The sequence below is a fragment of the Oncorhynchus masou genome, unplaced genomic scaffold, assembly GCF_036934945.1.
Source record: "Oncorhynchus masou masou isolate Uvic2021 unplaced genomic scaffold, UVic_Omas_1.1 unplaced_scaffold_1910, whole genome shotgun sequence".
NCBI lineage: Eukaryota > Metazoa > Chordata > Actinopteri > Salmoniformes > Salmonidae > Oncorhynchus > Oncorhynchus masou.
This window is the reverse complement of record NW_027008408.1, coordinates 17,994-34,091: the sequence shown is the minus strand read 5'-3', so window position 1 is coordinate 34,091 and position 16,098 is coordinate 17,994. Positions and strand designations below refer to the sequence as shown.

The 16,098-nt window shown below is 49.3% G+C and overlaps 1 pseudogene; it reads left to right on the top strand.

Moving 5' to 3' along the window:
- LOC135532567 (serine/threonine-protein kinase SMG1-like) overlaps positions 1-16,098 on the top strand; it is a 90,939-nt pseudogene that overhangs the window by 60,292 nt on the left and 14,549 nt on the right.

Here is a 16,098-nt window from a genome sequence, read left to right as displayed (position 1 = left end):
CCTGTACTCACACTGTACCAGGTAACACACACTACCACCCTGCTGTTATAGACCCTGTACTCACACTGTACCAGGTAACACACACTACCACCCTGCTGTTATATACCCTGTACTCACACTGTACCAGGTAACACACACTACCACCCTGCTGTTATAGACCCTGTACTCACACTGTACCAGGTAACACACACTACCACCCTGCTGTTATATACCCTGTACTCACACTGTACCAGGTAACACACACTACCACCCTGCTGTTATAGACCCTGTACTCACACTGTACCAGGTAACACACACTACCACCCTGCTGTTATAGACCCTGTACTCACACTGTACCAGGTAACACACACTACCACCCTGCTGTTATAGACCCTGTACTCACACTGTACCAGGTAACACACACTACCACCCTGCTGTTATAGACCCTGTACTCACACTGTACTACCACCCTGCTGTTATAGACCCTGTACTCACACTGTACCAGGTAACACACACTACCACCCTGCTGTTATAGACCCTGTACTCACACTGTACCAGGTAACACACACTACCACCCTGCTGTTATAGACCCTGTACTCACACTGTACCAGGTAACACACACTACCACCCTGCTGTTATAGACCCTGTACTCACACTGTAACAGTCACAGTTTATGTTAAACTTTGATCCTTCCTTTTTTTAAACGTTCACCACATTCTGTTGTCTTCTCTTTCAATCCTCTCTCTCTCTCTCTCCCTCTGTTTTTCAGACATGATCACTTCATCTCGTCCAGCCTGTCCTCCTCCTCCCCTTCTCTCTTTGACGGGCGGTCATCAGCACGGTAACCACGGCAACCAGGAAACACTTCAGCACCCTGCTGTCCCTGCTGGGAGCCCTGCTGAGGAAGGAGCAGCTCAACACTGAGGCCAGGTACACAAGCTATACATGTCTCACACACACAGGTGTAGTTGAACGATAACTGTGGGTGGAATTATTGTCGTCAAAAGGAGACTTTTACATTTCTTCAAAACCATCCAACTTGTATTGTTTAATTAGTGCAGTAATGGAACTTGTCAGCGACCCTGGATGTTTCGAGACGCAGCATTTTATAGCAAAGTTCATCCTCCGGGATGTTCATGACAAACAACAGATGTATGGAATGGGTCACGAGGTTAGGATTCATATATAAAATATACTAATAATTCACAGCAGACAGTATCTGCTGTAAAGACTGTCCTCACTGTGTAGGGACCATGGTCTGGGTCTATACTGGAGCCATGTCCCCCTGGGGGACCCCAACTCTATACTGGAGCCATGTCCCCCTGGGGGGACCCCAACTCCGGAGCCATGTCCCCCTGGGGGGACCCCAATTCTATACCGGAGCCATGTCTCCCTGGGGGGACCCCAACTCCGGACTGGAGCCATGTCCCCCTGGGGGGATCCCCCTGGGGGGACCCCGTAATGGAGCCATGTCCCCCTGGGGGGACCCCGGGACCATGTCCCCCTGGGGAGGACCCCGTACTGGAGCCATGTCCCCCTGTCCCCCCAGTACAGAAACATTACCTCAGGCTCTGGAATGTGGTATCACCCAAAGACATGGTCAATCTCCTGTCAGTGTTAAATCTCCCAGAAGCCCATCCTCCGTAGAACACACGCAGATGAACGTGTTCTCAGAACCCTCTGTTCTGTTGCAGAAAACAACCATTTGATGCCATGACCGGATTATAACTCAATCTGGTCATTTCTCCACCATATAACCTAACCTAGTGTGTGTGTGTGTGTGTGTGTGTGTGTGTGTGTGTGTGTGTGTGTGTCTGCTCCAAACAGGAAGCTGTTGTTGACGTGGTCTCTGGAGATGTGCCTGATGATGAAGAGGTCTGATACCTACACCCCTCTCTTCTCCCTGCCCTCCTTCCACAAGTTCTGCAAGGGTCTGCTCCACAATGGTGAATACTGTTTAACTATGGAGAGGGTCTGTTCCACAACGGTGAATACTTAACTATAGAGAGGGTCTGCTCCACAACGGTGTACTGTTTAACTATGGAGAGGGTCTGCTCCACAACGGTGAATACTTAAACTATAGAGAGGGTCTGCTCCACAACGCTGTTTAACTATAGAGAGGGTCTGTTCCGCAACGGTGTTTAACTATAGAGAGGGTCTGCTCCACAACGGTGAATACTGTTTAACTATAGAGAGGGTCTGCTCCACAACGCTGTTTAACTATAGAGAGGGTCTGTTCCACACGGTGTTTAACTATAGAGAGGGTCTGTTCCACAACGGTGTTTAACTATAGAGAGGGTCTGCTCCACAACGGTGTTTAACTATAGAGAGGGTCTGTTCCACAACGCTGTTTAACTATAGAGAGGGTCTGCTCCACAACGGTGTTTAACTACGGTGTTTAACTATAGAGAGGGTCTGTTCCACAACGGTGTTTAACTATAGAGAGGGTCTGTTCCACAACGGTGTTTAACTACGGTGTTTAACTATAGAGAGGGTCTGCTCCACAACGGTGTTTAACTATAGAGAGGGTCTGTTCCACAACGGTGTTTAACTATAGAGAGGGTCTGCTCCACAACGGTGTTTAACTATAGAGAGGGTCTGTTCCACAACGCTGTTTAACTATAGAGAGGGTCTGCTCCACAACGGTGTTTAACTGTTTTAACTATAGAGAGGGTCTGTTCCACAACGGTGTTTAACTATAGAGAGGGTCTGTTCCACAACGGTGTTTAACTATAGAGAGGGTCTGCTCCACAACGGTGTTTAACTATAGAGAGGGTCTGTTCCACAACGCTGTTTAACTATAGAGAGGGTCTGCTCCACAACGGTGTTTAACTATAGAGTGTTTAACTATAGAGAGGGTCTGTTCCACAACGGTGTTTAACTATAGAGAGGGTCTGTTCCACAACGGTGTTTAACTACGGTGTTTAACTATAGAGAGGGTCTGTTCCACAACGGTGTTGAACTATAGAGAGGGTCTGTTCCACAACGGTGTTTAACTATGTTTAACTATAGAGAGGGTCTGCTCCACAACGGTGTTTAACTATAGAGAGGGTCTGTTCCACAACGGTGTTTAACTATAGAGAGGGTCTGTTCCACAACGGTGTTTAACTATAGAGAGGGTCTGTTCCACAACGGTGTTTAACTATAGAGAGGGTCTGTTCCACAACGGTGTTTAACTATAGAGAGGGTCTGTTCCACAACGGTGTTTAACTATAGAGAGGGTCTGCTCCACAACGGTGTTTAACTATAGAGAGGGTCTGTTCCACAACGGTGTTTAACTATAGAGAGGGTCTGTTCCACAACGGTGTTTAACTATAGAGAGGGTCTGCTCCACAACGGTGTTTAACTATAGAGAGGGTCTGTTCCACAACGCTGTTTAACTATAGAGAGGTCTGCTCCACAACGGTGTTTAACTATAGAGAGGGTCTGCTCCACAACGGTGTTTAACTATAGAGAGGGTCTGTTCCACAACGGTGTTTAACTATAGAGAGGGTCTGTTCCACAACGGTGTTTAACTATAGAGAGGGTCTGTTCCACAACGGTGTTTAACTATAGAGAGGGTCTGTTCCACAACGGTGTTTAACTATAGAGAGGGTCTGTTCCACAACGGTGTTTAACTATAGAGAGGGTCTGCTCCACAACGTTGTTTAACTATAGAGAGTCTGTTCCACAACGGTGTTTAACTATAGAGAGGGTCTGTTCCACAACGGTGTTTAACTATAGAGAGGGTCTGTTCCACAACGGTGTTTAACTATAGAGAGGGTCTGCTCCACAATGGTGTTTAACTATAGAGAGGGTCTGCTCCACAACGGTGTTTAACTATAGAGAGGTCTGCTCCACAACGGTGTTTAACTATAGAGAGGGTCTGCTCCACAACAGGAAATACTGTTTAACTATAGAGAGGGTCTGCTCCACAACGGTGTTTAACTATAGAGAGGGTCTGTTCCACAACGGTGTTTAACTATAGAGAGGGTCTGCTCCACAACGGTGTTTAACTATAGAGAGGGTCTGTTCCACAACGTTGTTTAACTATAGAGAGGGTCTGTTCCACAACGGTGTTTAACTATAGAGAGGGTCTGTTCCACAACGGTGTTTAACTATAGAGAGGGTCTGTTCCACAACGGTGTTTAACTATAGAGAGGGTCTGCTCCACAACGGTGTTTAACTATAGAGAGGGTCTGCTCCACAACGGTGTTTAACTATAGAGAGGGTCTGTTCCACAACGGTGTTGAACTATAGATCTGCTCCACAACGGTGTTGAACTATAGAGAGGTCTGCTCCACAACGCTGTTTAACTATAGAGAGGGTCTGTTCCACAACGGTGTTTAACTATAGAGAGGGTCTGTTCCACACTATAGAAAGGGTCTGTTCCAAGTGTTTAACTATAGAGAGGGTGGGTTCCACAACGGTGTTTAACTATAGAGAGGGTCTGTTCCACACTATAGAGAGGGTCTGCTCCACAACAGGTGTTTAACTATAGAGAGGGTCTGTTCCACAACGGTGTTTAACTATAGAGAGGTCTGTTCCACAACGGTGTTTAACTATAGAGAGGTCTGCTCCACAACGGTGTTTAACTATAGAGAGGGTCTGCTCCACAACGGTGTTTAACTATAGAGAGGGTCTGCTCCACAACGGTGTTTAACTATAGAGAGGTCTGTTCCACAACGGTGTTTAACTATAGAGAGGGTCTGTTCCACAACGGTGTTTAACTATAGAGAGGGTCTGTTCCACAACGGTGTTTAACTATAGAGAGGGTCTGCTCCACAACGGTGTTTAACTATAGAGAGGGTCTGTTCCACAACGGTGTTTAACTATAGAGAGGGTCTATTCCACAACGGTGTTTAACTATAGAGAGGGTCTGCTCCACAACGGTGTTTAACTATAGAGAGGGTCTGCTCCACAACTGTGTTTAACTATAGAGAGGGTCTGCTCCACAACGGTGTTTAACTATAGAGAGGGTCTGCTCCACAACGGTGTTTAACTATAGACTGCTCCACAACCTGTTTAACTATAGAGAGGGTCTGCTCCACAACGGTGTTTAACTATAGAGAGGGTCTGTTCCACAACTGGTGTTTAACTATAGAGAGGGTCTGCTCCACAACAGTGTTTAACTATAGAGAGGGTCTGTTCCACAAACGGTGTTTAACTATAGAGAGGGTCTGTTCCACTAACGTTGTTTAACTATAGAGAGGGTCTGCTCCACAACAGTGTTTAACTATAGAGAGGGTCTGTTCCACAAACGGTGTTTAACTATAGAGAGGGTCTGTTCCACAACGGTGTTTAACTATAGAGAGGGTCTGTTCCACAATGGTGTTTAACTATAGAGTCTGTTCCACAACGGTGTTTAACTATAGAGAGGGTCTGTTCCACAACGGTGTTTAACTATAGAGAGGGTCTGTTCCACAACGGTGTTTAACTATAGAGAGGGTCTGCTCCACAACGGTGTTTAACTATAGAGAGGGTCTGCTCCACAATGGTGTTTAACTATAGTCACAATTCTTTACTTAGGGGTTGTAAAAAATCAGTTAACGTAAATTCCCAGGTGTTCCAGAAATTCTAGCTGAAATATCCCTGCTGATTCTGGGGAATCTTCCAACCTGATTCCTGTGTTTATGTTGACTCTGCTCTTCGTCGGTCTGCAGCCCTGAATGAGGACCCAGTCATCTGCCTCCAGACCTGTAACAGCCTTCAGGTCATCTCCTCCTCACTCAACACCGAGCTGCTGCAGAATAACAAACACTATGCACACGTACACATTGTCACACACGCGCACACACGCGCACACACACGCACACGTGCACACACACGCACACACACACACACGCACACGCGCACACACACACGTGCACACACACACGCGCACACGTACACACACACACACACACTAAAACAACCCCTTCTACACTAAAGCATAAACCCAAACGTGTGTATAATGTTGTCTCTGTCCTGTGCCTCCCAGGTGTGTGGATGTTTGTCTGTGTCCAGCTGGTGCACTCTGCGGTGAGGGTGAGGCAGGCGTACGGCAAGCTGCTGAGGACAATCCCTCTGGACGTAACACTCAGGTCAGCACACACAGCACAGACCGAACGCCCTCCTCTATCCTCAATTACTGACTGGCTGCTCTAAGGCCCTAACCCTGTCGGTGACTGGCTGCTGTAAGGCCTGTCGGTGACTGGCTGCTCTAAGGCCCGAACCCTGTCAGTGACTGACTGCTCTAAGGCCTGTCGGTGACTGACTGCTCTAAGGCCTGTCGGTGACTGACTGCTCTAAGGCCTGTCGGTGACTGACTGCTCTAAGGCCTGTCGGTGACTGACTGCTCTAAGGCCTGTCGGTGACTGACTGCTCTAAATACCTGTCGGTGACTGGCTGCTCTAAGGCCTGTCGGTGACTGGCTGCTCTAAGGCCTGTCGGTGACTGGCTGCTCTAAGGCCTGTCGGTGACTGGCTGCTCTAAGGCCTGTCGGTGACTGGCTGCTCTAACCTGTCGGTGACTGGCTGCTCTAAGGCCTGTCGGTGACTGGCTGCTCTAACCTGTCGGTGACTGGCTGCTCTAAGGCCTGTCGGTGACTGGCTGCTCTAAGTCCCGTCGGTGACTGGCTGCTCCTAAGTCCCGTCGGTGACTGGCTGCTCTAAGTCCCGTCGGTGACTGGCTGCTCTAAGTCCCGTCGGTGACTGGCTGCTCTAAGTCCGTCGGTGACTGGCTGCTCTAACCTTAATGTGACTGGCTGCTCTAAGGCCCGTCGGTGACTCATAATTGTCTTTATATCTGCTGAGAATACCAAACACTATGAACACCTTCTTGTCTTTTCCATCTGTGTAACCTTAATGTGTCTACCCCCTGCAGTAACCTTAATGTGTCTACCCCCTGCAGTAACCTTAATGGGTCTACCCCCTGCAGTAACCTTAATGGGTCTACCCCCTGCAGTAACCTTAATGGGTCTACCCCCTGCAGTAACCTTAATGTGTCTACCCCCTGCAGTAACCTTAATGGGTCTACCCCCTGCAGTAACCTTAATGGGTCTACCCCCTGCAGTAACCTTAATGGGTCTACCCCCTGCAGTAACCTTAATGGGTCTACCCCCTGCAGTAACCTTAATGTGTCTACCCCCTGCAGTAACCTTAATGGGTCTACCCCCTGCAGTAACCTTAATGTGTCTACCCCCTGCAGTAACCTTAATGTGTCTACCCCCTGCAGTAACCTTAATGGGTCTACCCCCTGCAGTAACCTTAATGTGTCTACCCCCCTGCAGTAACCTTAATGTGTCTACCCCCCTGCAGTAACCTTAATGTGTCTACCCCCTGCAGTGACCTTAATGGGTCTACCCCCCTGCAGTAACCTTAATGTGTCTACCCCTGCAGTAACCTTAATGTGTCTACCCCCTGCAGTAACCTTAATGTGTCTACCCCCTGCAGTAACCTTAATGTGTCTACCCCCCTGCAGTAACCTTAATGTGTCTACCCCCCTGCAGTAACCTTAATGTGTCTACCCCCTGCAGTAACCTTAATGTGTCTGCCTCCCTGCAGTAACCTTAATGTGTCTACCTCCCTGCAGTAACCTTAATGTGTCTACCCCCTGCAGTAACCTTAATGTGTCTACCCCCTGCAGTAACCTTAATGGGTCTACCCCCTGCAGTAACCTTAATGTGTCTACCCCCTGCAGTAACCTTAATGGGTCTACCCCCCTGCAGTAACCTTAATGTGTCTACCACCCTGCAGTAACCTTAATGTGTCTACCCCCCTGCAGTAACCTTAATGGGTCTACCCCCCTGCAGTAACCTTAATGTGTGTGTGTCTGCAGTAACCTTAATGTGTCTACCCCCCTGCAGTAACCTTAATGTGTGTGTGTCTGCAGTAACCTTAATGTGTCTACCCCCTGCAGTAACCTTAATGTGTCTACCCCCTGCAGTAACCTTAATGTGTCTACCCCCTGCAGTAACCTTAATGTGTCTACCCCCTGCAGTAACCTTAATGTGTCTGCCTCCCTGCAGTAACCTTAATGTGTCTACCTCCCTGCAGTAACCTTAATGTGTCTACCCCCCTGCAGTAACCTTAATGTGTCTGCCCCCCTGCAGTAACCTTAATCACCCCCTGCAGTAACCTTAATGTGTCTACCCCCTGCATTAACCTTAATGTGTCTACCCCCCTGCAGTAACCTTAATGTGTCTACCCCCTGCAGTAACCTTAATGTGTCTACCTCCCTGCAGTAACCTTAATGTGTCTACCCCCCTGCAGTAACCTTAATGTGTCTACCCCCTGCAGTGACCTTAATGTGTCTGCCTCCCTGCAGTAACCTTAATGTGTCTACCCCCTGCAGTAACCTTAATGTGTCTACCTCCCTGCAGTAACCTTAATGTGTCTACCTCCCTGCAGTAACCTTAATGTGTCTACCCCCTGCAGTGAACCTTAATGTGTCTACCCCCTGCAGTAACCTTAATGTGTCTACCCCCTGCAGTAACCTTAATGTGTCTACCCCCCTGCAGTAACCTTAATGTGTCTACCCCCCTGCAGTAACCTTAATGTGTCTACCCCCCTGCAGTAACCTTAATGTGTCTACCCCCCTGCAGTAACCTTAATGGGTCTACCCCCCTGCAGTAACCTTAATGGGTCTACCCCCCTGCAGTAACCTACCCCTGCACAACCACAGTGTCTACCCCCCTGCAGTAACCTTAATGTGTCTACCCCCCTGCCCTTAATGTGTGTGTGTCTGCAGTAACCTTATGTGTCTGCAGTAACCTTAATGTGTCTACCCCCAGCAGTAACCTTAATGTGTGTGTGTCTGCATAACCTCTATGTGTCTACCCCCCCTGCAGTAACCTTAATGTGTCTCTACCTGGCTCTGCAGTAACCTTAATGGGTCTACCTCCCTGCAGTAACCTTAATGTGTGTGTGTGTCTGCAGTAACCTTAATGTGTCTACCTCCCTGCAGTAACCTTAATGTGTCTACCCCCTGCAGTAACCTTAATGTGTGTGGATTCCCAGAGGACCAGAATGGGAAGGGAAATTATGCAGTAACCTTAATGATGTCTACCCCCTGCTTAACCTCTGGATAAGAGTCACCCCCTGCAACCTTAATGTGTCTATATGCTAACCTGTAATGTGTGTTCCCCCTGCAGTAAGTTGTGTGAATGTGTCTGTGTGTGTAATGCTTAATGTTGTGCTGTGTGGGTCTATGCAGTAACCTTAATGGGTCTACCTCCCTGGATAACCTAATGTGTCTACCCCCTGTGTAACCTTAATGGGTCTATGCAGTAACCTGTGGGTCTACCCCCTGCATAACCTTAATGCTACTGTGTGTGGGTCTATGCAGTAACCTGTGTGTGTGGCATATTATGCTACCCCCCTGCAGTGGATATGGGTCTATGCTAACCTTAATGGGTCTACCCCCCTGGATATATACCCCTGCAGTAACCTTAATGTGGATACCCCCTGCTAACCTGTGTGTGTCTACTAACCTTAATGTGTCTACCCCCACTAACCTGTGTGAGTGTCTATATGCTAACCTTAATGTGTGTATACCCCCCTGCTAACCTGTGTGTGTGGATGCAGTAACCTGTGTGAGTGTATACCTCCCTGCTAACCTGTAATGAGTGTCTACCCCTGCAGTGCCTTAATGTGTGTGTGTCTGCAGTATATATGCTAACCCCTGTGTGTGTGGATATATGCTAACCCCTGCAGTAACCTTAATGTGCTACCCCCTGTGTGTTAATGGATCTATGCTAACCTGTGTGTGTGTCCCTGTGTATAATATGTCTACCCCCCTGTGTAATATATGCTAACCTGTGTGAGTGTAATGTGTGTACCCCCTGCAGTAACCTTAATGTGTCTGGATATATGCAGTAACCTTAATGTGTCTACCCCCTGCAGTAACCTGTAATGGGTATACCCCCTGCTAACCTTAATGGTGTCTGCAGTAACCTTAATGTGTCTACCCCCTGCAGTAACCTTAACGTGTCTGGAGAAGCAGTAACCTTAATGTGTCTACCCCCTGCAGTAACCTGTGTGTCTGCCTCCTGCAGTAACCTTAATGTGTGTGTTAACCTTAATGTCTACCCCTGCGGTAACTACCCCCTGCAGTAACCTTGTGTGTCTACCTCCCTGCTGTAACCAGTGTCTGCCCCCCTGCAGTAACCTTAATGTGTCACCCCCTGCAGTAACCTTAACCTGTCTACCCCATGCAGTAACCTTAATGTGTCTACCCCACTGCAAACACACTACCCCCTGCACACACACACACTAAAACAGTAGTGTAAAATGTGTCTACCCCCCTGCAGTAACACTTAAAACCTGCACCTTAACACACACTGCACACACACACTGCAGTAACCTTAACACACACTGTGTCTAAAACACTTAACACCCCCTAAAACAGTAACCTTAATGTGTCACACACACACACTAACACACACTAAATCACACCCACACACTAAATCACTTAACTAAAACACACTCAGTCCAAGTTTTCCCCCCCTTTTTTTAACATGTTGTAAGAATGTGTCTAGGCCTGGAGTAACCTGTGTCTTTCCATGCAGTAACCCCTGTGTCTGCCCCCTGCAGTAACCTCCAACCCCGTAGCTCTGCCCCTGTAAACCTTAACCCCCGTAGTCTGCCCCTGTAACCCCTGCAAGCTGCCCCGTAGCTCTGCCCCCTGCAGTAACCTTGTGTGTGCTCTGCAGGTAACCCTGTAGCTCTGCCCCTGTAGCTCTGCCCCTGTAGCCTTAATGCCCCCCGCAGTCTACCCCCTGCAGCTCTGCCCTGTAGCTCCCCCTGCAGCTCTGCTGCCCTTAATGCTCTGCCCCCTGCAGCTCTGCCCCCGTAGCTCTGCCCCCTGTAGCTAATGCACCTACCCCCCCAGTAACTTAATGTGTCTGCCCCCCGCAGTGACTCTGCACCTGTGGCTGCCCCGTAACTCCCCCCCTGCAGTAACCCCGCCCGTGTCTACCCCTGCAGTCCAACCTTAATGCTCTGCCCCCTGTAGTCCAACCCCTGTGCCCCTCCCCTGTAACTCCAACCCCCTGCTGTAACCTTAATGTGTCTGCCCCCCTGCAGTGACCTTAATGTGTCTCTGCCCCTGTAACCTTAACCCGTCTAGCCCCCCCGTGCAGTAACCTTAATGCCTGCCCCCCTGCAGTAACTTAATGGGTCTACCCCCGTGCAGTGACCCGTAGCTCTGCCCCTGCTCCAGTAGCCTTAATGTGTCTACCCCCTGCAGTAACCTTAACCCCCGTCTAGCCCCCCCCAGTAACCTTAATGTAGTCTGCCCCCTGCAGTAACCTTAATGTAGCTCCTCCCCAGTAACTCTGCCCCTGTGTGTGTCTGCAGTAACCTTAATGTGTCTACCCCCTAAACCAATGTAAGTAACCTTAATGTGTCTCCTCCCCTGTAACCTTAATGTGTCTACCCCCTGCAGTAACCTTAATGTCTACCCCCTGTAGTTAATGTGTCTTTCCCCCGGTAACCTTAATGTAGTCTACCCCCTGCAGTAATTAATGTGTCTCCCCTGCAGTAACTTAATGTGTCTGCCCCCCTGCAGTAACCTTAATGTGTCTACCCCCCAACAGTAACCTTAATGTGTCTACCCCTGCAGGCCTTAATGTGTCTACCTCCCTGCAGTTTCCTTAAAATGGTTTGCAGTAACCTTAATGTGTCTCCCCCTGCAGTAACCTTAATGTGTCTACCCCCTGCAGCTACACCTTAATGTGTCTACCCCGTCTTAATTTCTAGCAGTAACCTTAATGTGTCTACCCCCCTGCTGTAACCTTAATGGGTCTATTCCCCCTATAACCTTAATGTGTCTACCCCCTGCAGTAACCTTAATGTGTCTAGTAACCTTAATGTGTCCCCCCCTGCAGTAACCCTAATGTCCTCCCCCCTGCAGTAACCTTAATGTGTCTACCTCCCTGCTGTAACCTTAATGTGTCTACCCCCTGCTGTAACCTTAATGTATCTACCCCCTGCAGTGACCTGTGTCTACCCCCCGGTAACCTTAATGGGTCTACCCCCCCAGTAACCTTAATGTGTCTCCCCCTGCAGTAACCTTAATGTCTACCCCCTGCAGTCCTTAATGGGTGTGTGTCCCCCTGCAGTAACCTTAACGTAGTAACCTGTGTCTACCCCCCTGCAGTAACCTTAATGTGTCTGCCTCCCTGCAGTAACCTTAATGTGTCTGCCTCCCTGCAGTAACCTTAATGTGTGTGTGTCTGCAGTAACCTTAATGTGTCACCCCCTGTAACCTTAATGGGTCTGAACCCCCCTGCAGTAACCAATGTGTCTAGCTGTAACACAATGTGTCTACCCCCCAGTAACCAATGTGTCTACCCCCTGCAGTAACCTTAATGTGTCTACCCCTGCAGTAACCTTAATGTGGTAACCTTAATGTGTCTACCCCCACAGTAACCTTACACACTACACCCCTGCAGTAACCTTAATGTGTCTACCCCCCTACAGTAACACTTAATGTGTCTACCCCCCTGCAGTAACCTTAATGTGTCTACCTCCTGCAGTAACCTTAATGTGTCTACCCCCTGCAGTAACCTTAATGTGTCTACCCCCCTGCAGTAACCTTAACACCCCCTGCAGTAACCTTAATGTGTCTACACCCTGCAGTAACCTTAATGTGTCCCCCCCTGCAGTAACCTTAATGTGTCTACCCCCTGCTGTAACCTTAATGGGTCTACCCCCCCTGCAGTAACCTTAATGTGTCTACCCCCACAGTAACCTTAATGTGTCTACCCTCCCTGCAGTAACCTTAATGTGTCTGCCTCCCTGCAGTAACCTTAATGTGTCTACCCCTGCAGTAACCTTAATGTGTGTGTGTGTGTCTGCAGTAACCTTAATGTGTCTGCCTCCCTGCAGTAACCTTAATGTGTCTGCCTCCTGCAGTAACCTTAATGTGTGTGTGTGTCTGCAGTAACCTTAATGTGTCTACCCCCTGCAGTAACCTTAATGTGTCTACCTCCCTGCAGTAACCTTAATGTGTCTACCCCCTGCAGTAACCTTAATGTGTGTGTGTCTGCAGTAACCTTAATGTGTCACACCTGCAGTAACACCCCCCTTAACACACTACCCCCTGCAGTAACCTTAATGTGTCTACCCCCTGCAGTAACCTTAATGTGTCACCTGCAGTAACACCTGCATACCTTAATGTGTCTACCCCCTACAATGGGTCTACCCCCTGCAGTAACCTTAATGTGTCTACCCCCTGCAGTAACCTTAATGTGTCACCCCCTGCAGTAACCTTAATGTGTCTACCCCCTGCAGTAACCTTACCCCCCTGCAGTAACAATGTGTCACACCCCTGCATAACCTTAATGTGTCTACCCCCCTGCAGTAACTACCCCCCTGCAGTAACCTTAATGGGTCTACCCCTGCAGTAACCTTAATGTGTCTACCCCCTGCAGTAACCTTAATGTGTGTGTCTGCAGTAACCTTAATGTGTCACCCCCTGCAGTAACCACAGCCACCCAGAGATAGAGGAGATCTCCTTGGTGGTCCGTCGTCACATGAGCCGCCCCCAGCAGCACCTTTCACCCCCAGGACTTCAGTGACCTCATCAGCTTCATCCTCTATGGCAGCCAGCACCGCGGAGGGTAGGCTACCTGGCTCTGTGGGGGGGGGTCCTTCTGCTAACGTGTGTGTCTGGGTCCCGTGTGCCTCAGTTGGTAGAGCTTGTTGCTTACGACGCCAGAGTTGTGGGTTCGATTCCCACGAGGGACCAGAATGGGGAAGGGGAAATTATGAAAATGTTTTCACTACTGATTCAATCAACACTGTACTTTAATTCACTCTGGATAAGAGAGTCTGATAAATGACAATGTAAATGTGTGTATCATGTGCTAACCTGTGTGTGTGTTCTGCTAAGTTGTGTGTGTGTGTGTGTGTGTGTGTTCTGCTAAGTTGTGTGTGTGGATATATGCTAACCTGTGTGTGTGGATATATGCTAACCTGTGTGTGTGTGTGTGTGGATATATGCTAACCTGTGTGTGTGTGTGTGTGTGTGTGTGTGGATATATGCTAACCTGTGTGTGTGTGTGGATATATGCTAACCTGTGTGTGGATATATGCTAACCTGTGTGTGTGTGTGTGTCCTATATGCTAACCTGTGTGTGGATATATGCTAACCTGTGTGTGTGTGATATATGCTAACCTGTGTGTGTGTGTGTGGATATATGCTAACCTGTGTGTGGATATATGCTAACCTGTGTGTGGATATTTGCTAACCTGTGTGTGTGGATATATGCTAACCTGTGTGTGTGTGGATATATGCTAACCTGTGTGTGTGGATATATGCTAACCTGTGTGAGTGTATAAATGCTAACCTGTGTGAGTGTATATATGCTAACCTGTGTGAGTGTATATATGCTAACCTGTGTGTGTGGATATATGCTAACCTGTGTGAGTGTATAAATGCTAACCTGTGTGAGTGTATATATGCTAACCTGTGTGTGTGGATATATGCTAACCTGTGTGTGTGGATATATGCTAACCTGTGTGTGTGGATATATGCTAACCTGTGTGAGTGTATATATGCTTACCTGTGTGAGTGTATATATGCTAACCTGTGTGAGTGTATATATGCTAACCTGTGTGTGTGGATATATGCTAACCTGTGTGTGTGGATATATGCTAACCTGTGTGTGTGTGGATATATGCTAACCTGTGTGTGTATATGCTGTGTGTTCCTACAGTAAAGAACCGTGGCTGGAGCGTCTGTACCATAGCTGTCAGCGTCTGGAGAAGCGCGAGGGTGTCTCGTCAGGTCGTGAAGGGGGTGTGTGTGTCTCCGGTGCGGGTGGCGGTGTGTGTGTTCCGCGGGGTCTGCTGAAGACGGAGGCCGTGCTGTGGCAGTGGGCGGTGTGGGAGGCAGCGCAGTTCACAGTGTTGTCTAAACTCCGTACCCCGCTGGGACGGGCACAGGACACCTTCCAGACCATAGAGGGTACGGACTGTTACACACACACACACACACACACACTAAAACACACACGCACACTAAAACACACACACACGCACACTAAAACACACACGCACACTAAAACACACACACACGCACACACACACACACTAAAACACACACACACACACTAAAACACACACACACACACTAAACACACACACACACACACACTAAAACACACACACACACACACTAAAACACACACACACACACACACACACTAAATCACACACACACACTAAATCACACACACACTAAAACACACACTCAGTCCAGAGTTTTCCCCATTACTTTTTTTTAACATGTTGTTGAGAAGGTGGGGGAGGCCTGGAGAGGGGCTGTTCTTTGCATTTCTGAACCCCTGTAGCCCCCCCCTGTAACTCCAACCCCGGCTCTGCCCCTGTAACTCCAACCCCGTGCTCTGCCCCTGTAACTCCAACCCCGTAACTCTGCCCCCCCAGCTCTGCCCCTGTAGCTCTGCCCCTGTAGCTCTGCCCCTGTAGCTCTGCCCCTGTAGCTCTGCCCCTGTAACTCTGCCCCCCCATGCTCTGCCCCTGGCTCTGCCCCCGTAGCTCTGCCCCCCCATAGCTCTGCACCTGTAGCCTGCCCCGTAACTCCAACCCCGTAGCTCCGCCCCCGTAGCTCTGCCCCTGTAGCTCTGCCCCCGTAGCCCCGCCCCTGTAACTCCAACCCCCATGTCTCCCCTGTAGCTCTGCCCCTGTAGCTCTGCCCCTGTAACTCCAACCCCGTAGCTCTGCCCCTGTAGCTCCAACCCCTGTAGCTCTGCCCCTGTAACTCCAACCCCGTAGCTCTGCACCTGTAACTCTGCACCTGTAGCTCTGCCCCTGTAGCTCTGCCCCTGTAACTCTGCCCCTGTAGCTCTGCCCCTGTAACTCCAACCCCCGTAGCTCTGCCCCCGTAGCTCTGCCCCTGTAACTCCAACCCCTGTAGCTCTGCCCCTGTAGCTCTGCCCCTGTAACTCCAACCCCCGTAGCTCTGCCCTGTAGCTCTGCACCTGTAGCTCCGTCCCCCAGCTCTGCCCCTGTAGCTCTGCCCCTGTAACCCAACCCCTGTAGCCCCGCCCCGTAACTCCGCCCCTGTAGCCCCGCCCCGGTAACTCCAACCCCGTAGCTCCTCCCCCTGTAACTCCGATGTCCTGCCAGTCAG